We start from the raw sequence: 27,901 nt of genomic DNA on the forward strand, positions 1-27,901 counted from the left end.
TGGTCAGTTTGCAGGTGGAAACGCCGCCCCCAAACGTATAGATGTAGCTTTTCCAGAGAGTAGACAATGGCATAACATTCCTTTTCGGTGATTGGCCAGTAGCTTTCCCTCTCAGACAGTTTTTTGCTGAGAAATATGACAGGATGGAATTCTTTATCTGGTCCTTCCTGCATTAAAATTGCTCACACATGACACTCGGATGCACCTGTGCTTACTACGAAAGGTTTGTCAAAGTCTGGGGCCCATAGCACAGCGTCAGACATGAGTGTTGCTTTAAGCTGGTTAAAGGCCTTCTGACACTCTTCAGTCCACTGAACAGCATTTGACTGTTTCTTTTTGGTTAGGTCTGTCAGTGGAGCAATGATTTGGCTGTAGTGTGGTACAAATCGCCTGTAATATCTGGCCAAGCCTAAGAAGGATTGGACCTGTTTCTTTGACTTTGGGACAGGCCACTTTTGGATAGCATTTACTTTGGCCTGTAGGGGGTTGATAATTCCTTGACCCACCTGGTGTCTAAGGTAAATCACTCTGTTTAGGCCTATTTGACACTTCTTAGCCTTAACAGTTAGTCCTGCCTCCCTTATGCACTCGAAGACTTTTTGCAGCTGCTCCAGGTGTTATGCCCATGAATCAGAAAAGATGGCCACATCATCAAGGTAGGTGACTGCAGATTCTCCGAGTCCCCTAGGAGACTATCTAAAAGTTTTTGGAAAGTGGCGGGTGCATTTCGCAGCCCGAAAGGGAGCACATTAAATTCATACAGCCCCACGTGGATGATGAAGGCTGACCTTTCCTTGTTGGATTCATCCAGAGGTACTTGCCAATACCCCTGGTTAAGTCTAAAGTAGAGATGAACTGAGCACATCCCAGTTTCTCCAATAGCTCATCTGTGCATGGCATTGGATAGTTGTCTGGGCAAGTCACAGCATTTAGCTTATGGTAGTCCATGCAAAAACGTATCTCCCCATCTGGTTTGGGAACTAGAACCACTGGAGATGCCCATGCACTGTTAGAGGGGTGGATTACACCCATCTGTAGCATGTTCTGGATCTCCCGTTCTATAGTAGTTTTGGCTTGAGGAGACACCCGGTAAGGTTGGGCTCTAATTGGGTGAGCATTACCTGTGTCAATGGAGTGGTATGCCCGTTCAGTCAGTCCTGGGGTGTCTGAGAACATCAGCGTGAAGCTAGTGCACAGCTCCTTGATCTGCTGTTGCTGCATATGTCCGAGGGTCATTGAGAGGTTCACCTCTTCCATGCCGCTGTCACTTTTCCCTTCATAGTAGACACCTTCAGGCCACTCAGCGTCATCTCCTCCCTGGGCTGTAAACTGACAAACCTTTAATTTTCTGGAATAAAAGGGCTTTGGAGAATTAACATGGTACACTTTAGGCTTTAGGTGGGGGATGCTATGAGATAATTAAATGCTCCCAGGTGCTCTTGGACTGTAAATGGCCATTCCCAAATGCTTCCATCTTATGGGCCTGGAGTGCCTTCAAGACCATGACCTGGTCCCCTACTTTGAAGGAACGCTTTCTGACATGTTTATCATACCAGGCCTTTTGCTTCTCTCTCTTCAGCTGAAGCCATACTCAATTATTTTTTACCCCTGGAGTGCATCCCACTTCTGCAGAATAACCAAATGAGATCAAGGTTCGTGAATAAAGAAAGTTCTACTATAGTCAACTTACTTGCTGCTTCTCTGAAAACTGAACTTCTTGGCTTCAGAATTTTGGACCTTGGTAAGAAAACTAGTGAGTCATGAAGCTCCTTGAAGAAACAGTTCTTTGCTGGTCCAGACAGCGTCGACCAAGGGGCACTGATCCCCATTAATACACTCCTGTTAACAGACCAAAACGGTAACATGAAGGGTATGTTCACCATCTGCTGCATCTTCAAGGAAGCCTAAGTTATTGGCAGGACAAAATATAAGTCTTGATGAGGTCTGGGGGAAAAGTACAACCCTTCATTCAGTTCCATGCAGAGAGGAATGTCATTTGGCATTGCAATCTCCAGAGTACTTTATTGTAGTCAATGGAGCAGTCAGTGCTGTGCACAAGCTGCATAAGTTTGGTACGGATTTTGGTACTTAGCCTTTGCACTGGCCATTGCCACCACTTTTCCATCCATTGGCACCTGTGAGGCAATTTATGAACTCCAGCTGAGTCACAGTTTGCGGTAGTAAAATCAGTTTGTTTCTGTTGTTTTCATCTTTTGATGAAATCCTTGGTGTAGCACTCAATGTGATATGCACTGTGATATGTGTGGGCATCGTTTGGGTCAATGCACCCACTTTACTTTCCATGCAATGTTCTTGCGACAGGTGACAGCTTCATACAATTTCTCACCTGCCTCACATGTTGAAACTGTGCTTAATGGATGCTTTTGGGCTTCTGGCCTACTGCAGAAGAACCAAGTGTTCTCAAAATGCATGCCATGATACCTAGAATAAGACAGATCTCACTCAGACCTAGCACTTGGCCCAGCATCTTCAGCTTTTCCCTGTTGTTTAATGTACTTCTTCTCCAACCTTGCCAAATTCAAATTATGGGTGAACTTTGTATAGCATGTAAAGTGCCACCAAGCATTACATTTAACAAGGTCCTCCATAGTAATATTCTCTAAAGATTCAGCTATTAGTCAATACTGTTCATCTCCCCATTCATGCCTAAAAATGATCAAGACCAAAAGTAAAACCAAGGATTTTGTCGGGGGTGCCCAGGATCCCACTATTGTTGGGCTTGCCAAGCTGACACACAGGACCAGACAGAGATCGGAGTTTTTGGTTACCAGATGACCATTTATTGTTGTAGGGACTTAGCCAGAAGCAAAAGCAAAGCAGTACCACACTTTTACCTCCCCCACATCCTGAGGAGTGAGAACTGAGATCCTTTTGCTTTTCCCCTTCACTGTAATCATCAACCCTTCCCTTCCCCAGGTGGGCAGTTTTGGTCTCAGTCTTGGCCCAATAATTGTCATCTAATTTCCCTGCTAAATTCTCCGACCTTGTTTATGTTTACCTTCACTCATGACCATTGTTGCCATAGAAGGGCTTATTATTCAGCACTTATCTGTCTCTGTCAGTGAACACCTGCAAGCTTGTGGTTTGGGGGTTTTCCCTGTGTGTCTCTGATGGCACCTACCAGGCAGACTAGATGTAACTCCCCACAAATTTTATAATAAATTAACTTACAATCCCAAAGTATGTAATGTGTTATGTAACTATGTGCATACTGTTTGTGGATGGATACAGTAGTTTCTGACTGGATGCTGACATGTTAACCAGTGACTCATTACAACTCTTTTGGCATAACAGACAAGGCTAATAATCAGTACCACTGAATCGCTTCTTCGTCTTTTTATTTATTTATTTATTTTTAGGATTATGGCAAGCCAACTTGTAGCATTCCTTCGATTTCCAGTAATCTGTAACATTAACAAAAAAGGCAGTCAGGTATCACATTCTGAGCATTAGCTGACAACACAATATTGTCAGTAGAGGGCCACAATTTAACTTTGTGAGGGCTGCATGTTGATATGATTGTATAATTAAAAGATGTAGATTTTAAAATATTCTCAATCATAGAATCATAGAACCACAGGTTTAGAAGAGACCGCAAGGGTCATCTAATCAAACCCCCACAAATTGCAGGATTTGTTGTGTCTAAACCATCCAAGACAGCTGGCATACATAATTGTTTTAGGTTTGTCATGTTTGGTACCATTGTGTTCATGGGAGAAAGGGCTTTCCAATGGTAACCATCCCAACACATTTCTGACAATATTGTATTATCAAGATTTCCACCAACCAGAGAACCTGGATCAGGGTGGGGGGTCCCCCTGCCACACCACACAGTATGACACCATTGAAATTCTGATTCTGTGCATCCAATGAAATCTCTCTTCCCTTTTTATCATTAACTTGCCCACAGAATTACTCATGCTCCCAGACTATAATTTTTAAAAGGCACTTCTTCTCTGTTTCATTCAATTAGTTTCCTTTATATTAAAAACAAGTATAACAGAAAGAAAATAAATTTGCCAATAATTTCCAGAGATTGCTTTTTAAAAAAACAATGGGTATTTGTATCTGTCACACTCCCCGGGGTTACACCTCACCACCACCTGTCCTTAGTGTGACGCAGTCTCATCTGTGCCTGCTGCACAGCTCCTAAAACCATAAGTGTCTGGCACAATGAGCACTTCCAGGCACCTGTAGGCCTTGCTCTTTCTGTACAGCTCGCAATAGGCACATACCAACCCACAAATATAAAAGAAAATCATAATACGCTTTTTAGAGATTAAACTTAACTAACAAGTCATTCTCTTGTCTAAAGAAGCTTCTCACCCAAAGTCCACTCCAGCGTTTTCAGCCATGGCTGGTTGAGACACCTTTTTCATGGAACAAATTGCTGTCCTTTTACTTTTCCAGTGAAGGGTGCCAGGATGTCTTCTATGACTCCCAAATATAGTGGAGCAAACCTTTGATGTGCACCTCCAGATAGGGTTCTCCTCCCTCACCCTACTGTTTTTCCTCTTCCTCTTTGTTTCTTCCTGAAGTCCCCACAATCTTTTATTTGCATTCAGTTCAGACTGGTGATAGGAGACCCCTTGTGAATGAGCTAATACTCAATTTACATGTAAACAAATAAGCCTCTCCTCTGACATAAAACCTCTTTCACTTTTGCTGATGACCAGGACCTAGACATAGATGTTAAGAACATATCTTCACTATGTATATACATACTCCTTAAATAGTATCTGAACATACATTTCACAATGCTATTGATGACTACTGTGACACTGGCTTTTATCTGAGACCTCACAAGACACTCTTTTGTGAACTAGAATGTCCATGTCAGTATCAAGAGATCCCTTTAACACATCTTAACCCTCTTGTCAGTTGCCATTAAGAGGTTCTTGAGTCACAGTATATGTAGATCAGATAGACAGACAGACAACTGCTTCATTTGGATCCACAAATCTCGATTTCTACAGTAAGACAACGATACATATAATACCTAGCTCTTATATCGTGCTTTTCATTGGTAGATTTCAGAATTCTTTGCAAAGGAGGTCAGCACCATTATTCCCATTTTACAGATGGGAAACTGTAGCATAGGAACAGGAAGTGACTTACCCAACAGCCAGTATGTCAGTGGCAGAGTGTCCAGAGTCTGAGCCTAGTGCTTTATCGTCTAGGCCAGAGGTTCTCAAACTGTGGTCTGCGGACCACTGGTGGTCCACAAGCTCCATTCAGGTGGTCTGCGGATAGTTCCCTCTAAGATGCGTGCCTGGTGGCCACACACAAGAGAATGAAGGCTGCTCAGGCATGGTTCCACTAATTAGGTTCCTGGACCCCAGAGAAGATGTAAGGTGAGGTGGTGGCCTTGGGGGGAATAAGGGGTAGGTGGGAGGGGGCAGTGGGGTGAGAAAAGGTGGTGGGGGGAATTTGGGATGTGCAGGGCTGCAGCGACCAGAGAAAGAGGTGACTTTCCCCAGCTCCAGGGCTGCGGCTGCTGGGGAGAGATGATCCCCCTTCCCAGCCACAGCTTGGGGGCTGCCACGGTAGGGGAGAGAGGGCACATCCATTGCATTAGAAAGGTAACACTACTGATATTAAAATATGAGTTGTGTGCTTTTATTTGTAGAATAAAATACATTAATTATTATTGTTTATATATAGTGCTTTTATCCAAAGCGCTTTACAATAGGTAGCTAACGGTACAAACAACATTTGGAAAGATCATTCAGTGGTCCACAGAGACCCTCAGCAATTTTCAAGTGGTCTGTGGAAAAAAAAAAAGTTAGAGAACCACTTGTCTAGCCCACATTGAATTGGAATGAAATCATCCTTCAGAAATCCACAAATCCTTCATGAAGTGGAATTACCAGGCTTTAATTATTTTATGTGCTGATGTTATAAACTTTGGCTACTAGTAAGCTTTCCTGCCTGTTCAGACAAACCAAGGAGAGCAAGCTAACCATTACCAGACCACTGAATACTGCTAGCAAACAAACCTTATTGACCAGGCTTTTCTGACTGTTGTTAAGGTAGAAGGCCTGGATATGGAACAGCACACTGCAGTTTTCATTCCAGTTCTAAAAGATTCCTATGACACTACATTTTAGGCTCTCCCTAGAGTAAAATAGTCAGTGGAGAAAACCAAAGGGGAAAGATTTTGTATATATGTGTCTGTGAAAAATGGAGTATGACTGTTGTGCTGAGAACCCTGTACTGTGATGCAGATTTTACAAATCCATGAATATGTACTTTCCAGCTGTAAAGAGTCTGGAAAGCTGTGTAACAAAGATATGCTTGAGGTCTTACTACCTAACACCTTCTGTTTAAAAAATATTAAAGAGTACCATTTAAAATAAAATGATTGTTTTGTTTATATTAAAATGCATTTTTTTTTTATATTAAGCAGATATGTGGTATTCTCTTTCCAGGCAGTGCGAAGCTATTTAATCTTTAATTTACATCTGATTAAGTACAATAACCCTGGGCTGACTAATGATTTTTGGGGAAAAAATCCAAACTCTGCCATGTATTTCAGCAAAAATGTAAGCAGGAATACATGAAAGAACATGTATTACAATATTTTATATAGTTTGGCCTGCCATCTTGGTAACACACAAATCTTGTAGATATAATAGTGGAATTTGATTTAAAGTAGAATTAAAATTTGTCCCTTTTTCTCAGTCACGTACAGAAATAGTGAAATAACCACCAGGGGAAGATAACAGCAGTACACAGTGAAATAATAAAATATGCCTATTAGCATTCCTATTCTAACTGCTAACTTCCCTGTATCATACAAGCCACATTTAAATATCGATGCACAGATAATATTTTGGCTGAACAAAACTGACAGGTGCATTGCTTTTGTAGGAATGAGTGTAATTCTGTGTTATGTTCATTGACATTTTTGTACATTATTAGATATTGTATGGTACCAATGAGGTGAGGTAGACATAAAATTTCTGTTTTAAATCTGAATTATCTTATATTTGTGATTTTAAATAAAAGTATCTTTTTTTGTGATTGAGTCTCTATAATGTAGACTAAGCTAAGTACCAGATAGATGAAATTCTTAAAAATCAGTTCTAGAATTAGGGGGACAGAAAGTCTCAGGGATGAGGAAATTACTAGAGATTCAGATTGGGCTCACATAACTATCTGTCTCAACAGAGTCCTGGCCCATCTCAACCCACTATCCTGCTGAGAGAAATCTTTCTTCATCTCCTGGCCTGTTCTCCTGCTACATACTACCTCCCTTAAAGCTAGCTCCTGATTTGTCCCTCAGGATGGAAAACAGAAAGCAGATCTTGACTAGCCCCCATTGTTTCCTTGTATCTCCCGCTTCCCCCCCCTCCCCCCGCCGGATCTAGCTGTCCCCACATGTTGTCTCCTGTCTTAATCTTGGTCGGTGAGCTCTTTGGGGCAGGGACTGTCTGTTGTTCTTTGTTTGTACAGCACCCAGCACAGCGGGGATCTGATCTGTGACTAGGGCTCCTAAATCAATGGAGACAAAATAAATAAATAATAAAAATAAAATAATGGAACAGTCAGCACGGTAACCAACAGCAACCAGAGTGGGGAGATAGCAGTGTGAAATGGGTAGGAAGGATGAGTAAATTGAGAGTTGGATTAAAAAAGATATCTGTGAGTGTCAGCGAGAGAGTGTGCACATGTGGGGAGCAGGACAGGATTAGTTTTATTTTGGGGAGAAAGAGAAAGCAGGTGGGAGGAAGGGGCTCCCATTGGGGAGGGGAGAAGGAAAAGGGAAACCCCTGAAAATTATAGTCGCTTTCAGTGGATTGGCAGTAGTGGAGAGTTAACCTGTTCTAAGGGTTAATATAAGAGAAATGGAAATATTTTCAAGGACTGATGCAAATACGTTAGATTTGCTCCATCTCTTCACTCAAAGGTTGGGCAATGTTAATCCCACAGGGAGAAAAAATATCTCTGTTCAGCAAAAACATGAAACACCAATGTGAGAGGAACTCTTTAAAAATACATAGTCTGGATGACAGCGCTTTTCTCAATAACACATGCACTTTCTCACTAGGTGAAACAAGCAAATCAGTGGAGACTAGATCCTAACACCCTTGCTTGCAATGACTAGCACCAAAAAGGGGGACAATTTGTGAAATAAAGTTATTCAGCATCAGAAGAGTGTCAAAATCTGGTCCTGACTGAGATAAACAAAACATACCAACATTAGTCTACACAGCAAACTGCTGAGTTCATTGAGACTGGCATTGTATGACGCATCGGTTGCATTTTTCAGCCAACATTACTCTGTTTCACTTCCGATCTGTTGTAGCTTGTATCTGTTGTGTTACATATTTCCATGTAGTTTTGCAGCTAGGTCATTATAGTAGCATGACAGCATTATTCTGTCTTCCTTAGCAACACCACATTTCTCTTGGGGACACTTGAAGTTAGGCAGCCGGAGAGGAACGAACACTTTTATTCATAAACATTCAGGCCAGCAACTTTGATAAGCAATCGCATTCACAGAAAGCTAATGTGTCACACATTCTATTACATGTGAGGTTGCATTCATGCACCGGGAGTGGTCCTGAAGCCATTTTGAAAGTTGAGAGTTAAAACGGGAGGGGAAGAATTAAGACTATTGTACAGGAGCAGGAGGGCAATACGTAACTAAATTATTGAGAAGCACAGTAAGGAGGTGGTGGTGTTGCAACCATCACTACTGTCACCACGAATGGTAGCAGGGGATTCCCACAGACTTTGTTTTCGTCCTACCTTTGTACTTCTCCTGCTGCAGAGACATAATAACTGATACGACTGTAGCATTATCATCACCATCATCTCATTTAGAATTTAAAAAGCGCATCTACACCTAAAACCTGCAGATACACTGCCCTTGTGATGGAACAACAGCCCTCACCAAATTATCTGTACTTAAATGGGTCTCTCTGGTCCCTGACTTTCTTCTTTTCTCAGTCAAACTGGGCTGGTCTGATTTGGGTGGAGCACTTTTCTGTGACCTGACATTACCAGAAGCATTATTAGGTGGTGTCAAGGTTCCTCCCCCACTCTGAACTCTAGGGTACAGATGTGGGGACCCGCATGAAAAAACCTCCTAAGCTTATCTTTACCAGCTTAGGTCAAAACTTCCCCAAGGTACAAAATATTCCCCCCGTTGTCCTTGGACTGGACGCTACCACCACCAAACTAATACTGGTTACTGGGGAAGAGCTGTTTGGACGCGTCCTTCCCCCCAAAATACTTCCCAAAACCTTGCACCCCACTTCCTGGACAAGGTTTGGTAAAAAGCCTCACCAATTTGCCTAGGTGACTACAGACCCAGACCCTTGGATCTTAAGAACAATGAACAATCCTCCCAACACTTGCACCCCCCCTTTCCTGGGAAATGTTGGATAAAAAGCCTCACCAATTTGCATAGGTGACCACAGACCCAAACCCTTGGATCTGAGAACAATGAAAAAGCATTCAGTGTTTTACAAGAAGACTTTTAATAAAAAATAGAAGTAAATAGAAATAAAGAAATCCCCCCTGTAAAATCAGGATGGTAGATATCTTACAGGGTAATTAGATTCAAAAACATAGAGAACCCCTCTAGGCAAAACCTTAAGTTACAAAAAAGATACACAGACAGAAATAGTTATTCTATTCAGCACAATCCTTTTCTCAGCCATTTAAAGAAATCATAATCTAACACGTACCTAGCTAGATTACTTACTAAAAGTTCTAAGACTCCATTCCTGTTCTGTCCCCGGCCAAGACGACTACAGACAGACACACAAACCCTTTGTTTCTCTCCCTCCTCCCAGCTTTTGAAAGTATCTTGTCTCCTCATTGGTCATTTTGGTCAGGTGCCAGCGAGGTTACCTTTAGCTTCTTAACCCTTTACAGGTGAGAGGAGCTTTCCCCTGGCCAGGAGGGATTTCAAAGGGGTTTACCCTTCCCTTTATATTTATGACAGGTGGAGACAAAGCTAACCTGGGAGCACCCATGAGAGGACGGATGCTCTTGCGATTAATACAGTGGACATATGAGTTCTGAGTTCCATTCCCAGCTGTGACAGGCTTCCATTTGATGTTAAACAAGCTACTTAACTCTCTCTGCTTCAGTCCTCCATTTGTGCAACGGGGGTTTATGTTTCCCTAGCTCACAGGGGTGTTTTTATATTAAAATCATTAATCTTTGTGAGGAACTCAAAGAACATGGTAATTTTCTTAATTAGGTAGAGAAAGTGTCATGCTTCCCTCTTTCCATCTCTTCCGATGAAGAAAGCCACAGCCAGGTATACGACACCCGGAAAATGATTATGTAGTTTTGTGGCAATTTGTATTTTTTTTTCAATTAAAATTGCCCTTCAAGTGAAAATTGGTAATTGATGTTATATAAGTACCTAGCTAGACAGATGTGTGAGGCCTGCCCTGTAGCTACTGCACAGGGCCTAAGAATGTCTTTCTGAAAGAAAGAAAGAAAGAAAGAAAGAAAGAAAGAAAGAAAGAAAGAAAGAAAGAAAGAAAGAAAGAAAGAAAGAAAGAAAGAAAGAAAGACCTCCTTACTTACACTTCTGCTGTGGTTCCTTCTTTCATTATGGACCTGGAAGGCTCCCATTGGTTTCAGCTTTAGATCCAACAGTGTGCATGACCAGTACAAGTTTCATCCAGTTCCTAATAAGACACTGCTTGAAACAAACAGCAGGTAGATGGAATTATTTTTTTAAAGGAAAATCAAATCTTATCCTGGAGATAATCAAAGTCTAAGAGATTTTTCAGGCACGGCTCCAATTCATCGGTCTTAGGTCATCCAAATCAGGAAGTAGAAACACCAGCATGTGACCAAGAAGACCAGTTGCACAGCATGAACAGCTGACCACGAGCAATGAATACTCATTTTAAACAATTCTCAAGCAACCCATCAGCTGGAACTTATTTGCACAAAAGATTAAACTGTGATAAACAGTAAACAATATTCATAAAATCGTTTGTTCACTGATAATTCCAAAAGGAAAGAGGTTAAATCTGCTGAATAAATTATTCATCACAAATTATTCACTCAAATCTAGCTACACTCAGACTTCTAATTTTTCCAGCATATGTGAGAAATGCTTCTGGCCACTTAAGTCACGCCTGGATGCAAGTGTAAAGCCTCCAGCAGCATACAGCTAAAAGTGGGAAGAAGTGTAAATACTCTCAGCGGCTGCCATATCAAAAAGCAATCACGATTCTCATTGAAACAAGCTGAGCTCTTTAGAAGAATGTTAATCAGCACTCTTCAGACAGATCATCTCACTAGAGACAATGAACAGTGAGCTCTCTACTATTTACAATCTCTGAATGGATTATCCTCAACTGAATTATGTGTAGCTGAATTTAAACATACATTACATTTAACAGACTTTTCCTCTTTTTCTTTCTTGTTTATTTAAAACAACTTTGATCATCAGTCCTCAATTTATATCACATTATATTTGCATGGGCACTGACCATGAGAGCTCTTCAGGCTTTGGAGATGAAGCACCTCCATGAAGATTATTAAGTATAATGAAGGTCATTACTAGAATCTAAGGGTTAACAACTTCAGAGGCATGTGCGGTTGGCTGTTTAACTCAAAGCTGGTCTCTTATGCATACTTCAAAAAATGGGGTCTCCAAGCACAATCTATTCTGGGGTAGCCACTGTAAAAACAGACAGTTGTACCTTTGCTCCCGTCCCTGAGACCCAAAGTGCAGAACACTCAAGAGCTGGCCTCAGGAAAGCAAGGAGCTCTCTCTTTTCCAGGCCATAGAATCACTCTCACCATCTCTCTGGCCCAGTGACTATTCAAATATTTTATAATAAATGGAACAGCTTCAACAGGAGAGATTGAGAACAACCTTCCAACCCTAGATAATTCAACAGCCTAGTGATGTAGGCACCAACACGCACCGCTAGGATAACAGGGAAGACCTGGGTTCACAATTCCTGTTCCAGAGCAGAGATTTGAACATATTGAATTCATGAGTAATTGCAGTAGATCTGAAATTACATTTTTTCAGTGCATAAGCTATTCATGAAAAAATGTTTTCACCAGCTGTACTCTGGACTCTAGCATTTAAACACCAATTCCACCTAACCACCTCCATGTTTTCCTCCAATCTTTGCAAGTATGATTAATGTGGTGCCCCACCCCCATGCCAGATTGGGCTACAACAGCCCAGAGCGGCTGCGCAAGGCGACAGCCAATCAGGGAGGGCCTGTTAGAGAGCCAATCAGGGCCAGTATTAGAGGCAGCCAATCAAGGCTAGTCTAGGCCTATATAAAGGCTGCCCAGGAAGGAAGCAGGAAGTCTCTCCCAGGCCTTCAGAGGGTGAAGGTTTGTCTCCTGTGTGAGAAGACTAGCACCAGGGACAGCACAGTGCTTGGCAGGCAGGCAGGGGGAGCAGAAGGGAACTCCTGCCCAGTACCTGCTGGGCTGCGGGCCCTGAGAAAAAGGGCCTAGCTGGTGCAAAGGGGCTGAAGGGGAAATGGCCCAGGGAGAGAGATGGACAAAGGGAGAGAAGGAGGGCAGGCAGGAAGGCTGCTGCCAAAGGGTCCCTGGGTCGGGACGCAGAGTAGAGGGCGGGCCTGGGTCCCCCCATTTCCCCTTGTACTTCCACCTGGCCATTTAGAGTGGCCATCACAGACTGTCCCAGACCCCTGCCAAAAGGGGTTAGACTTTGGGGTGTGGTTGGCCATTGTGGCTGGGTGGAGAGAAGGACTGCTGATAACACCACACCCCTGGAAGGGGGTGAGACCGGGGCAGTGGGCTGCCAGAGGGCAGTGTCCTGAAGAGCTGGGAGCAATGTGGGTTGAGATGCCAATCTAGGGTGAGAGATGGATGGGACACAAGCGGCAGAGGGAGCTCTGCATGAACTGAGCTAATTCCCAGAGTGAACAGCAGTAGGCGCTGTGGTTGTAAGTCCCAACCCCGTCACAGGCAGTCAGAGGAGCAGACAGAGAGCTTCAAATAAACTATTTATAGATTTTTTTTCTTTAAATGAAAAGGATCAAGAAACAATTTTCTTAGTTTCTTAGGTAGAAAAAGTGTCACACTTCCCTCTTTCTGTCTCTTCTGGTGAAGGAAGATCAGGTAGAATTAAAAATAGCAAAAGCTTTGTTTTTGACACACAGGAATACGACACCCCACAAATGATTAAAGAGTTTTCTGACAATTTGTATTTTTTCTTCAATTAAAATTGTCCTTCTGGTGAAAATTTTTTTTGATCTCCTCTCAGAGACTCAATTAATACTTTCCACAAACCCAGCTACACAAGCAACATTTTACTTCTTAGGACCATTAATTCCATTTATTTATTTAACAAAAAAGTTAGTGATTTTAGTTCAGACAGAGTGAAACAATTTTAAAATGAATTGTCGCAGGGGTGTCTATTCACTGCTCGGGGACCTCCTTGAGGCCAAAGCTAGGGATTAGCTGATGCCTCCTCCTGTATGTCTCGCACTCAGGACTTGACTGCTCCCTCTTTATGGCTTGACCCTCCAGCCAGCTCGCTGTAGTTTTCTCACTTCTGAGAGGTGTGTGTACCAAAATCTCTCTATACAAGCTGTCCCAGGCAGTCTTCAAATTCACTCTCCCTGAATGGAACCACTTCTCCACAGGCATACCCTCTTCTCCACGTTCCATCCCAGGGACCCTACAACCACCTAGATAGGTCTGCACTGAACCACACCTTGATGCTGTTTCCTTGGACTGCTTCCTACACCCTGTCTCAGTCTCCCTCTCCACCCTCCTCAAGGTACACCCTTCCCTACTGGCCAAGCTCCCTTCTCTCCCTAGCCTCAGAGAGAGAGCAGACATCCTCACTGCAGCCCCATTCTTCCCTCAGATACTTGGCTTTATTTAAGCCCCACCTGTTCCTGTCCATGTGAACTTCATTCTTTAATTAGTCCTCATTGCTCCCTGGCTCCTCCTCCAGGTACTGCCTAGGCAGTTAATTGGCCCACCTAGCTACATTAACCCCTTCAGGGACCAGTGTGGAGTGAACACTCCATCACATGAATGCTTAGAATGGATTCCTTTAATTGGCAAATTAACAGACAAAAATTCAGTTTACACAGTAATGTAAATACCATCTCTTTTGGATATTTTAGGGACGGACAAATGGAAAAATAAGAATCCCACCTACACTCAGCCACAGGTCTTGATCCAATAAACTCATTCTCCCATGAGACTATTCTTTATGTTGGTAGTACCTTAGTCTGTGCGATTTGCCGGTTTGCCCAGATTTCTCCCTGTGCCCCTGTGATAAATGAAGGCGGGGGGACATAGGCACCAACTCCTCCTGGCTCCGGTGGGTGCTTGCGCCCCCGATCCCCCGCCTCCACCCCTGCCCTGCCCCCATTCCAACCCCTTCTCCAAAGTCCCTGCCCCAACTCGACCTCCTCCCTGCACCTATTGGACTCCTTCCCCAAATCCCTGCCCTGGCCCCACCTCCTCCCCTGAGTGCACCATGTTCCCACTCCTCTCTCAGCTTGTTATGCAGTGAAACAGCTGTTTTGCACAGCAAGTGCTGGGAGGAGAAGTAGGGACAGCGCGCTCCGGGGAGGAGGCAGAGACAGAGGTGAACTGGGGCAGGGAGCTTGGCTGCCGGTGGTTGCAGAGCACCCACCAATATTTCCCTGTGGGAGCTCCAGCCCCAAAGCACCCACGGAGTCGGCACCTATGGGTGGGGAGCTCCCTTTTATGGACACCCAGACAGCTAGTAGCTATAAAATCCCTCTTAGTAGCTGTTCTCTATTTGCTCTACCTGTAAAAGGTTAAAAAGTCTCACAGCTATGTATAGGTAAAAGGAAGTGAGTGGGCACATAGCCAGAAGAGCCAATGGGAAGGCTAGAACTTTTTAAAAGTGAAAAAAGACTCCCCTTTTGTCTGTCTGTGGTTGTTCTCCTGGGGAGAAGCAGAGAGGGCAACAGCTATGCTGTAAGAAGCTTGGGCCAGGTATGAAGAAACCATCAGTATCATATCTAGAAACTACTCATTTAAAACCCCAGATATGTAAGTAGATCAGGAAATGTATAGGAAGATGCAATTAGATTATCCCTTTTATTTCATTATGGCTTGTGGATTCCTCTGTGGTAACCCCAGGTGCTTTTGTTTTGCTTGTAACCTTTAAGCTGGACCTCAAGAAAGCTATTCTTGGTGCTTAATCCTTGTAGTTGCTCTTTTAAAATCTAGCAATAGCCTGAGTTCCCAGATGAATTTTCTTTCTGTTTTTTTATTAATAACATTTACCTTTTTAATGAACAGAATTGGATTTTTGTGCACATGTTGTTTAATTAGCTGGTGGCAACAGCTAATTTCCTTTTTTTTCTTTCTTAGCTCTTCCCCAGAGGGGCTGTAAAAGGGCTTGAGGGTACCCCACAGGAAGAAATTCCCAAGTGCACCTTCTTGGGCTCTCAAAGGGGTTCTGCACTTGGGTGCTGGCAGCATCTACCAATCCAAGATCAGAGAGAAGCTGTAACCTTGGAATTTTAATACCAGCCTGGAGTGACCAGTATTAATTTTTAGAATCCTTGCGGGCCCAGACCTTCTGCACTCGAAGTGCCAGAGTGGGTAATTAGCCTTGACACGCTGGCAGAGCATGGGATCATTTTGAACCAGAGGCACAGACCTCAGGATTTTAAAAGGACACATTTTTCCTTTTGGCAGCCCGCAAAGCCAGGGAGTTGTTTGTTCTTCCTTTCCTTTGCTGCCTGAGGGGGAACAGGCCCACAAAGGGATCAGCCTGCAAAGCCAGGGAGTCCAACAAGCAGATTTGTTTTTGTTTTTTATCTTCCTGGGAATGAAATAGCTAGGCTAGAGTAGGGCAGCCCTGTGCATGAGGTTGCATACGGGCACCGAAACCCTAGAGCAACCAGTCTTCCAAAGCAGCACACCATGGAGAAGACAGACCCAGATCAAGCCCAGACATCCAACTCCATGACAGAAATGCAGGGAGGGGATGGGGCACTGGAGATTTCCCCGGAGGGAATGGTCAGCCCTCCCCAACCCAAGATCCAGGTGCTAAGATGGAGGAAGGCCCTTAACCCAGACTGAGTTCCAATTGCGGAAGACAGGAATTTCTTCCTACAGATGAAGTGCTTGGAGGCAGAGGAGAGGAGAGAGGCAAAGCGCTTGGAGGTGGAAATAGAGCTGAAGCACTTAGAGCTGGGAAGGGCTAAGCTGGGTCAGGCAGGTAGCCCTAACAGTCCTCCTCCAGGTACCACTCCCCATTCCAAGAAATTCCCCACATACAAGGTAGGTGATGATACAGAGGCCTTCTTACAATTTTTTGAAAGGGCTTGTCTTGGGTACAACACCCCTACAGATTCTTAGCAGAGGTGGCAGCTGAAATGCCTAAAGAACACATGAATATGAACTTTTTAAATAAAAGGCCAGAATTAGGATGGGGCTAACATCTGAACATGCCCGTTGGTGGTTCAGAGCCCTAAGGTGGAAACCAGATGTGGCATTTTCCCAAAACGCCTACGACATTGTAAAAAATTGGGATGCCTGGATATCAGGAACAAAATGTTAAGACACTGGAAGATCTGTTTCTCCTAATACAAATGGAGCAGTTCTTAGATTGTGGTCCTAAGGAAATAGAAAGGTACATGCTAGATGGGAAGCCTAAAACTGTAATCAAGGCGGGGGAGATCGGAACCAAATGGGTGGAGGTAGCGGAGAAGAAGAAAGCTAGTAGCAGTTGGTGGGCATACCAGAAGGGGTAACCCGAGATGACACCCCACCATCAGAGTCAGCCCAAGACCCCACCTCACAAGGAGGAGCTCTCCACACAGCCAGGGAGATCCCGGATACTCTCTTGTCCCACGACCCTACTCTCCAACCACCCACCTCACCTCCGCCCACAGTCAGCTGGACAATGCTTTAAATGTAATGAGCTAAGGCATGTGAAGGCCAACTGCCCCAAGAGTACCAGCTGACTGCAACTAATCACCCTGGGATCCCACCGAGAGCCTTCAGGCCCAGATACCTCACAAATACCCTCAGAGCAAAGGGAAACTGTGAGTGTGGGTTGGAGGAAGACTACGGTGTGGAGAGACACTGGAGCACAGGTGTCAGCTATCCATAAATCCCTTAGACTTTGCTTGGTTCTGTTCAACTGTTTTTCTCACATCATCCTCGGTTGGGGCATCAGGTCATGCCTTTAACAATCCAGCAATGTTCAGTTTAGTATTCATCTGTTTCCCATGCAGTAACTCTGTAGGTGATCTTTGCATTGTGGCATGTCATGTAGCCTGATATGCTTGCAAAAGATCAGTAGTGAAGGGTATCCACAGTCGCCCTTCCAGGTTAGCCATTTGCAAACTCTCTTTCAAACTTCTGTTAAACCATTCGATTTCCCCATTGCCTTGAGGGTAATATAGGGATGACCTTCCATGTAAAATGTTCCTCTGTACTAGAAAAGTTTCAAACTCCAGGGAAGTAAGCTGACTACCATTATCTGAAACCAGTGCTTTGGGGTTACCTTCCCTGCTAGAAACTGAAGAGAGGAACTTAATTACTGTAGCAGAAGAGATTTTCAATGTAAACGCTACCTCAGGCCATTTACTGAAATAGTCTATTAAAGTGATGGCATAATGGCAGTCACTTGGAGCAGTATCAAAGGGTCCTACAATGTCAATCACCACTTTTTCCCATGCAGATTCAGGAAGAGGAATAGGCTGTAATGGAGGCGTACATGTCACTGCTGTCTTATCATGCATTTGGCAAGTGACACAGGATTTTATGAGTGCTTCAGTTTGAGAGTCCATCCCTGGCCACCAATACAGATCCCATAGTCATTGTTTGGTTCTGACAATTCCTTGATGAGTATTGTGTGCCAGGTGTATGAATTTTGACTGTAATTCTTCTGGCACAAGTAGCCGGTGTGCATCTCCTAGCACACAGCCATCAAACAAAGAAAGTTCATCCCGAACTCTAAAATAAGGCAGCAAAACTGGGTCAAGTTTTTTAGGGTGCCTGGGCCATCATTGTTAGAAATTCCCATAGTTTTTCTTGAATTGGACACGGTGAACAAGCAGCTTCAAATTGTTCTCTTGTAACTGCAGTGAAAGTGCTTGTAATAAGCACAACCAATACATTCTCATCCTCCGGTGGACCATCTGGTGAAGGCAAAGGCAGGCAAGAAAGGTAGTCAGCGACCACATTTTGGTTTCCAGGCTTATATTCCAGTTCATAATTGAAAGAGAGTCGTCTTGCAGACCATCTAGCAATATGATATCCTGCTCTTCCCAGTCTTTTCATGGCGAGCAACGTTGTCAAAAGGCTGTGGTCTGTGTGCAACTTGAACATGCAGCCCCACAGGAAGTTCTCCATTTTTCAGTAGCCCAGACACAAGCAAGTGCTTCTTTTTTGACTGTAGAATATTTTCTCTCAGCATTGCTTAGTGTCCTTGAAGCAAATGCAACAGTCCTCTCTGTGTTGTCCTCATGCAGTTGTGTGAGGACAGCCCCAAGTCCATAATCAGAAGCATCAGTAGTTACAACTGTGGGCAATGCGGGACTGAATAGTGCAAGTACTGGACTATGTACAATCAAGTCTTTCACCGTTTCAAAACTAGCTTGTGCATCCATTGTCCACACTAAGGTTGAACTTCTCCGTAGTAATTCTTGTAATGGTTCAATGACAGAAGCATAATTGGGAATGAATTTTGCATACCAGGAGGTAAGACCCAAGAAGGAAGATAAGGTTTGCAAATCTGTTGGAGGAGGAGCATTTGAAATTGCTAGGATATGATCTGGATCAGGTTTTAGTCCAGCCTGTGAAACTGTATGCTCAGAGAGGAGAGTTCAGTTTGTCTAAATTTGCATTTGTACCTATTGAGCTAGAGGCCTGCTGTGCTGATGCAGTTTAGTACAGACTGCAGGTTATTGTCATGCTCCTCAGAAATATTTCCAAACATGATAATATCATCCAGATAGCACTGAACTCCATGTTGATTCTTCAGAATCAATGACAACATTTTTGAAAGGCATTTGTGGCAGATGCGAGATGGTATGGAACACGCTTAAAACGAAATAGTCCCTCATGTGTAATAAATGCTGTGAGGCCTCTGCTATCTTCATGCAACATAACCTGGTAGTATGCACTCTGCAAATCAAGAGTAGAGAACATATTTGCTCCATGGAGTTCTGCAAATACTTCTTCTATGTGAGGAAGAGGATGGCTGTCAATCACAATAGCTTTATTTGGATCCCTTAAGTCCACACGAAGGTGAATGCCTCCACCCTTTTTCTGCGTCACTACGATAGGTGAAACCCATTCCGAGGAGTCATCTCTTCAATAATGTCCTTTTGAACAAGTTTTCTAAGCCCTTCCTCTGAAACAGCTTCCCTGACTGAAAATGGTAAGTGCCATAACTTCTGTCATACAGGCTTCACATTATTCCACATTTTAACTTTATGCAGAAACCCATAAGCACAGCCAAGTTTCTCCTCAACCTGGTGTTGTGTCCCAGCTGAAACTGGTGTTTGTACCGCAAGAGTGTTTTGCTGAGGAAGATCAATTCTTCCATTAACTGCCCTAAGATTTAAAGCAGCCAGTAAATCTCTGCTAAGGATAGGAGTGTCTTTGTGGACAATGTAGAACTCTGCAGTTACACAGAAATCACCAAAAGTAACTATTGCTGGCAGGCAGCCATGTCCTGGAATATGGTTTTTCAAATAGCACACCAAGTGAAGTTTGGGTTCAGTAAGAGGCACATCTTTAAAGTAATGCAGATAGATGGAATCAGGTAGTATAGATAGTGCTGAGCCAGTGACCAACATTTGCTAAATAGAGTGTGAGTTGCCTGAGGGTATGGCTGAAACGTTTACAGTGCACTTTATTTTTCCTGGAATATGTGCAGTATTGATTCTGTCCACACTCAGCACAGTAACATCTGGTATTGTAACTGCATGCACCTGTTGATTGACCTGGCTGCTGTGACATACTTTAGCAAAATGCCCAATCTTTTTGCAATGATTGCACTGAGCTACTTTTGCTGGACATTCTGTGTCGTTTGCAAGGCGTTGTTTGGATCCACAGTGAAAGCATGCTTTTACTGTATTTTGAATTTGCTGATTCCGTGGTTTTTCATTCGTTTTCCTCTTGGAATCGTTTGTCCGCAGTGGTAGTGAACTTTTCTGCACAGGAGTCACGGCCAGGATTGTGCCTCCTGTATCCATGTTATCGTTATTTTGGCTTCAGCTGTAGCTGACTCAATCTGAGTAGCAATGATTATTCCTTTTTCTAATGTAAGTTGTGGTTCTAGAAGTAAGCATTCTCTTGCACAAAGTATGGTTCTTTTCTCAATGAGCTGGTCTCTAATCATCTCATCTGCCATATTCCCAAAGTCACAAGTTAGAATCAGACTCCTCAGGGAAGCACTATAGTGCATTATAGTCTCCCCTGTTTTCTGCTCATGCTGGCTAAATCTGTAGCGATTAGCTACTACATTCACTTTTGGCACACAAAAAAATTCTTTAATGCAGTGAGTGCAGTTTCATATTTATCATCTGAAAGGGGAAAAGTGTAAAATATACGCTGCCCTTCTGCTCCAAGGCAGTGGATTAGCAGAGCCCGCTTTCTTACTTCAGAAATCTCTGTAGCAGTGATTGCAAGTAGATAAGTCTCAAACATATGGATCCAGGTAGTAAAAGCAATTGGAGGCTCAACTGGGCTTTGCAGAAAGGCTGCAGGTGGGTTCAGAGGCAGAAGATCCATCCTCATCACCAGAATATTGTATCAAACACGCAAGGTACTAACAAACTTCAACAGGACTTTATTTTCAAAGTGGAAACCTCTTTACCAAGCTGCTGCTGCACCCTCGGTAGCTCTCACTCAGCCTCCTTCACTTCCCCCTGCTTCCTGTTTCAGACTCCCAACAGCCAGTGCTCCCAATTCTAATAATTATAAGCAGCATCTAAACACCACAACAGTGCAACCCTTTAAGGGTAATTCTTTTAACTTGCCTATAGCCAAGTTGCCTGTCCAGTACAAGGGCTGATCAGGAATATGGACTTTTGCAATCTATGATAATTATCCCATTCCCATGCTGCTCGTAGAAGACTTAGTCCACCATGTGAGGCTAACAAAAAGGGTGAGGATGGTCACCTGCAGCCAGGCTAAACAGACCTCTACACCTAACTCCTAGTGCACCAGCAGAGAGTGGTTCACAGTCGACAGAGACACCCCCATCACCTGCATCACTTCCAGTGGGACCAAGCCCAAATCCACAACCCAGTGAGGAACTAATGTCTCCAGCATCAAGGGAGCAGGAAGTGGATGAAGGCCTCAAGGGAGCTTGGACGGTGGCATGGAACGACCCACTGCCTCTCAGCTCTTCTAATGTTACAGATGGGTGTAATCCACCCCTCTGAGAGTGCATGGCCTCTCCAGTAGTTCTGGTTCCCAAACCCCATGGGGAAATCTGCTTTTGCGTAGACTACCGTAAACTAAATGCTGTTAGTCTCCCAGAGAACTTTCCAAGACCATGCACAGATGAGCTATCGGAGAAACTGCAACGTGCCGAATTCATCTCCACCTTAGTCTTAACTAAGAGGTACTGGCAAGTGCTGCTAGATGACCAAGCCAAGGAAAGGTCAGCTTTCAACACCCATGTAGGGCTGTATTAATTGAATGTGCTCCCTTTTGGACTATGAAATGCACCCGCCACCTTCCAGAGACTGGTAAATAACCTTCTGGCTGGATTTGGGGAATTTGCAGTCACCTATCTTGATGATGTGGTCATATTCTCAGATTCATGTGCAGACCATCTGGAACACCTCCAAGCTGTCTTCCAGTGCATAAGGGAGGCAAGATTAACCGTTAAGGCCAAAAAATGTCAAATAGGTCTAAACAGGGCTGAACCAGGCTGGCCAACACCATCTGTGATTTGGGAGGTGTGTGATAAAGGTATCCTGTTTGTAAATCTAATAGTTATCAATCAGATTATCCACTCTGACCTTAGCTCCAGCTGCCTGACAGAATCAGCAGTAAACTTTGCTCGGCACAGGGTACTAGGAGCCAAGTACAAAGCATTTTCAGAAATCCATTTACTCAGCATAGATACAATTTATGTTGTTTGTTTTTGCTTAACAAGCACTTGTGTTAGGAATTTTATCTTGTGAATTTTGATGGTGAATGAAGCATTGCAGTAATTTAGGCTGAATCAAGCGTGTATAACACAAAGAGTCAGAATTGGCTACTTTCCCCTTTCTAAACATTAAATGATTTTAAAAAAATCTCTTTCAAAATAGCTGTTTCTTTTTCATGCGTAGTTTCCTTAGCTATCTACTATACTGCATCACATAAGAAAAAAAGTCCATGTTGAAGATTTCATATTAAATTATTAGTAAATGTTTATTTCATCAAAAGAAACTAGATAGTCCTCCTTAGGGCAGAAAGACCTTCACAGTGGTATCATTATATAGTACCACAAGATTCCGTATGCTAGAGTTTAGGGATATCTCCAAATACCCTTATTTTCCCCATTAATTTTTGGTAGAAGGAAATGCAAATCTGGCACATCTCCAGTTAGAAACTGATAGATATCTAACATACCAATTTCCCCATCAGAAAGGCTACATAGTCCAGATGAAGCTTTCATAAAAGGACACAGCAATGTGTTGAGAATATTGTATCATGATCACATGAAGTGCTCATCAGTTAGATATCTGCAAATGCACAGTCACTAAAGCCCAGATTTTAAAAGCTATATAGGCATTGCTGTATTCAACATCAAAACACACAACTGATTAAGGAGTCTAAATACTATATATTCTTTATGCTTGTGAAGCCTGCCTCTTTTAATATCAATAGTAAATAAAAATGGGAATTTTGGGAAAAGGAGGCCAGACCTGGAAAGGGGACCTACAGCTGCAAATGGCTAGTAATCTTCTCCCTCCTCAATTTGAGCTGTGATGGTAACTTTTGTTGGCGAGAGAGGGAGAGAGAGGGAGTGAGTGTGCATGTGTATGGGGTGGTAATGTTGAAGATAAATATATTTTATTTTCACCCTGACTGGTCTGTAGCATCTTGTTATAAGTCAGCCCAGCTGCACAATCTCTGTGACAATACTATAGTTGTCGACTCATTTAAACCACTCCACTAGTGCTTCATTTTGACTTCTGTTCCATATATGGAGCAGCTGCAGGATCAGGCCCTAAAATAAGAACAATGAGCTTGATCCTCGAAGGTGCTAAGCATTTCAATAAAGGCGTTGAGCACCTTAAATCCCATTGGGTACAGTGGGATTTGTGAATGCTCATTGCTTCAAAGGAATCATTCTGAACCGTGCAGAACCAAGCCAAAAATGAGAAAAGATTGCTTGATGACTGATGGTTTTAGGTGGGACATAATAAATCATACACATTTTAATATTCTATTCTAATAAGGAATACCTCAGCACATGGTTATTGACCTGGTACTCAGTTGCCAAAGCAAACACTTTTAAAAAGAAACCTTTTAGCAACAATAAAAACACACAAACTCAGCTCATGGACAGATCTGACCTACAGCTCTAATTCCAGTCACCCCAGCTGACTTCAGGCTGGGACTTCATTTTAAGCTTACTGACACTAGAAAGAAAAAGAAAGGAGGAGATAAATTTGCCTGCTACTATGATGTCTAAATTAATATACAGAATGTGCTGAGAGACTTTTCACAGTTTGTTAGACCATTCAAGGAGTTGGTGACAGTAACTCCAATTTACAAAAAAAAAATCCAGTTTTAGTTGAAGCCCATTAAAATGGTTCCCATAAAACCTCCAATTCACATTTAACATCGGAAATCATATTAGCTCCTGTATGAGTGTTATGTTCTTTAAATTTAAAACACACCTATTAATAAATCTCCTCAGCTGTTCAGAGAATTCATTATAGGTCTCCTAGTGTAGTTTTTATTATATTTTATATTTCCTACCATTGGTCCACCCACACTGAACAGATTTTTCCCCTGAAAGCTGCTAGCACTTTTTTACAAAGAGAAAGACTTCCCTTCCATTTTGTTTTTTACGCTAGTGGCCAGATAGCAGCATAGCAAAATGTCCAGGGATAACTTCTAAGATATTTCCAGGCTGACTGCAAGCAGGAAGTATTTGAAACTTCATAACTGGTTCACCTGAGATTTCCAGTGCAAATATGGAGATCCAGTAGGCTAAGATAGTTTTAACAGTTATCCGACGTATACTTTGGCCTATTCTTAGAGTAGAGGAAAGTCTCAAAGGAGCTACTAAATAAAGCCTTTAAAAAAAAAAACTTTCAAGAATGATAAGTGCCTTACCTTACCAGAAGTTATGAGCTTGATGCAGGCAATCCTGGGTGAACCTATATTCTGTGGTCAGACTAGATCAGTTGTTCTCAAAGCCGGCCCGCCACTTGTTCAAAGAAAGCCCATGGCAGGCCGGACCGGTTTGTTTACCTGCCGCGTCTGCAGATTCTGCCGATCACAGCTCCCACTGGCCTGGAGTGGCAAACTGCAGCCAATGGGGGCTGCGGAAAGCGGCGCGGGCCAAGGGACGTGCTGGCCGCCCTTCCAGTCTGGCCCGCCAGGGGCTTTCCCTGAACAAGCAGTGGACTGGCTTTGAGAACCACTGGACTAGATGATCCTAATGGTTCCTTCTGGCCTTAAAATCTATGATCTGAAAATCAGAAGACTTATTTTCCTGTTTTAAATTATTCATGAAACAAAGTATCCCAATGTGTAGAAAGAATAGTAAATATGGCAGGCGACCAGCGTGGCTTAACAGTGAAATCTTTGCTGATCTTAAATACAAAAAAGAAGCTTACAAGAAGTGGAAGATTGGACAAATGACCAGGGATGAGTATAAAAATATTGCTCGGGCATGCAGGAGTGCAATCAGGAAGGCCAAATCACACCTGGAGTTGCAGCTAGCAAGAGATGTTAAGAGTAACAAGAAAGGTTTCTTCAGGTATGTTAGCAACAAGAAGAAAGTGAAGGAAAGTGTGGGCCCCTTACTGAATGAGGGAGGCAACCTAGTGACAGAGGATGTGGAAAAAGCTAATGTACTCAATGCTTTTTTTGCCTCTGTCTTCATGAACAAGGTCAGCTCCCAGACTACTGCACTGGGCAGCACAGCATGGGGAGGAGGTGACCAGCCCTCTGTGGAGAAAGAAGTGGTTCGGGACTATTTAGAAATGCTGGACATGCACAAGTCCATGGGGCCAGATGCGTTGCATCCAAGAGTGCTAAAGGAGTTGGCGGATGTGATTGCAGAGCCATTGGCCATTATCTCTGAAAACTCATGGCAATCGGGGGAAGTCCCGGACGACTGGAAAAAGGCTAATGTAGTGCCCATCTTTAAAAAAGGGAAGAAGGAGGATCCTGGGAACTACAGGCCAGTCAGCCTCACCTCAGTCCCTGGAAAAATCATGGAGCAGATCCTCAAGGAATCAATTCTGAAGCACTTCGAGGAGAGAAAAGTGATCAGGAACAGTCAACATGGATTCACCAAGGGCAAGTCATGCCTGACTAATCTAATTGTCTTCTATGACGAGATAACTGGTTCTGTGGATGAAGGGAAAGCAGTGGACGTGTTGTTCCTTGACTTTAGCAAAGCTTTTGACACGGTCTCCCATAGTATTCTTCTCAGCAAATTAAAGAAGTATGGGCTGGATGAATGGACTATAAGGTGGATAGAAAGCTGGCTAGATTGTCGGGCTCAATGGGTAGTGATCAATGGCTCCATGTCTAGTTGGCAGCCGGTATCAAGTGGCGTGCCCCTAGGGTTAGTCCTGGGGCCGGTTTTGTTCAATATCTTCATAAATGATCTGGAGGATGGTGTGGATTGCAACCTTAGCAAGTTTGCAGATGACACTAAACTGGGAGGAGAGTTAGATATGCTGGAGGGTAGGGATAGGATACAGAGGGCCCTAGACAAATTGGAGGATTGGACCAAAAGAAATCTGATGAGGTTCAACAAGGACAAGTGCAGAGTCCTGCACTTAGGACGGAAGAATCCAATGTACCGCTACAGACTAGGGACCGAATGGCTCGGCAGTAGTTCTGCAGAACTACTAGGGTTTACAGTGGACGAGAAGCTGGATATGGGTCAACAGTGTGCCCTTATTGCCAAGAAGGCCAATGGCATTTTGGGATGTATAAGTAGGGGCATTGCCAGCAGATCGAGGGACGTGATCGTTCCCCTCTATTCGACATTGGTGAGGCCTCATCTGGAGTACTGTGTCCAGTTTTGGGCCCCACACTATAAGAAGGATGTGGAAAAATTGGAAAGAGTCCAGCGGAGGTCAACAAAAATGATTAGGGGACTGGAACACATGAGTTATGAGGAGAGGCTGAGGGAACTGGGGATGTTTAGTCTACGGAAGAGAAGAATGAGGGGGGATTTGATAGCTGCTTTCAACTACCTGAAAGGGGGTTCCAAAGAGGATGGCTCTAGACTGTTCTCAGTGGTAGCAGATGTCAGAACAAGGAGTAATGGTCTCAAGTTGCAGTGGGGGAGATTTAGGTTGGATATTAGGAAAAACTTTTTCACTAGGAGGGTGGTGAAACACTGGAATGTGTTACCTAGGGAGGTGGTGGAATCTGCTTCCTTAGAAGTTTTTAAGGTCAGGCTTGGCAAAGCCCTGGCTGGGATGATTTAATTGGGGATCAGTCCTGCTTTGAGCAGGGGGGTTGACTAGATGACCTCCTGAGGTCCCTTCCAACCCTGATATTCTATGATTCTATGAAAGTAAACAGAGTTGGGACACAAACATTGGATGACAAGGTGAAGGTCAGACTTGCATCCATTGACTTTTTATGGGAGATTGTCATTGCCATGTTTCATGAAAGTATGGTGCATGAGGAGGGACAGAAAAGGAGATGGAGAGGCAGAAGAACAGACCATTACTATTTTATTATTGCAGCAAGGGAAACAAACAAACAGGTCGGATGTAGGTCTCCCTTAGTCTCTCCTGTTTAAGTTGTTCCACTGTGGCTAGCTAACTAACTAAAGAGTTATTGGGCCAGAGAATGAGAGTGACTCTATAATCTGGTGGCTATGGAATCTACATGGAAAACCCAGGAGCCGGACCCCGCCCACTCCAGTTATTCTTAATGCTTTATCTAAAGTGGAACTGCTTCAACAGGTGACATTGAGGATGAACCAGATCATAATATCCCATAGCTCAGTGGTTAGCACATCCCCTCTCCCACTAAAAAAGCATAAGAGCTCCCTGTTCAAATGCTTTCTCCCTCTCTAGCAGAGAGGGAGTTGAATCCAGGTTTCCCACACCCCCACGGGAGTGCTCTAAGCATGAAGTTATAAGGTCAGCTCTTCCTCCAGCCATTTACATAGAGTTAGGCAGGAGCCTAACTCATTCTTAGAAGAAACAATTTAGGTGTCTAACTTTCCTGACATCAGGAGAGGGGTTCCCAGTTGTGGATCACAAACAGATATTGGCACTTCCGCGCAGGTCATAATTACACATACATCTCTGTGAGATGGGTGGGGCTTAAGACACACCCTTCTCATTGGCATCTCCCATTGGCTAGTTTAGGCATCTCCCTGCCTAGCATGCTGTGTTTGTGGATCATATTTTTAGGTGCCTACCTCTTCCCATTCATTATATAGGGAGTTTAGATGCCTAATCTAATTGATTGCAATGTTGTCCCTGAGACTTTCTGGGCACCTAAAAGTTAGGCATTGCAATTCTCAGTCACAACTCCTTGTGGATCTGGGTCTGAATGCCCAATATAATAAAAGAAACACATCATCAGGACTTGCCAGGTGCATTCAGCTACATTGGATATGGCCAGTACTTTTGTTCACCAGTGAACCAATTACAGGGATTGGGGTTTTAAAATTACTTCTCCCCCAATATTTACAATTATGTTTTCATAAAAG

The sequence above is a fragment of the Lepidochelys kempii genome, chromosome 1 (genome assembly GCF_965140265.1).
Source record: "Lepidochelys kempii isolate rLepKem1 chromosome 1, rLepKem1.hap2, whole genome shotgun sequence".
Taxonomy (NCBI): Eukaryota; Metazoa; Chordata; order Testudines; family Cheloniidae; genus Lepidochelys; species Lepidochelys kempii.